Raw genomic sequence first — 485 nt, 5'->3', positions numbered from 1 at the left:
CCCACCCCTGATACCACGTCTGCCACTCGGTGGTGTCCGGAGGGTTTGATGGTGAGTGTTGGGGCCGAGGAAACGGGCTCGCTCCCCAGAGGGCGGCCTCCCGAGCTCCTGATGACCGCAGCTGTCCCCTGCGTACACGGCCAGGCCGCAGGTGTGGGCTTGTCAGACGCCGCCCAGTGAGCGAGGACGTCCAGGGTGGGCGGGCTGTCCCCGGGACAGGGCCTGGCAGGGCCTGTGCTCAGGGCTCCCGGCAGGACCCCACTGGCCGGCCAGACCCTCACACCTGTGCTCGGGGCCGCAGGCTCGGCCTCGGGCCCTGACGGACACTACCTGCCGCTCTCGCAGCCCCCAAAGCCCCTTCAGCCCCCCGACCCGGCTTAAGGCTGAAGCCTGGGGGTGGGGGCCGCTCATGTGACCCCCCTCTTGGCTCATGTGGAACCAGCTGATTCGGGGCCTTCGTTGCATCTTCATCTTCGCAAAACCGG

This window comes from Sorex araneus, chromosome 10 (genome assembly GCF_027595985.1).
Source record: "Sorex araneus isolate mSorAra2 chromosome 10, mSorAra2.pri, whole genome shotgun sequence".
NCBI lineage: Eukaryota > Metazoa > Chordata > Mammalia > Eulipotyphla > Soricidae > Sorex > Sorex araneus.
Note: the sequence above shows the minus strand (reverse complement) of the source record.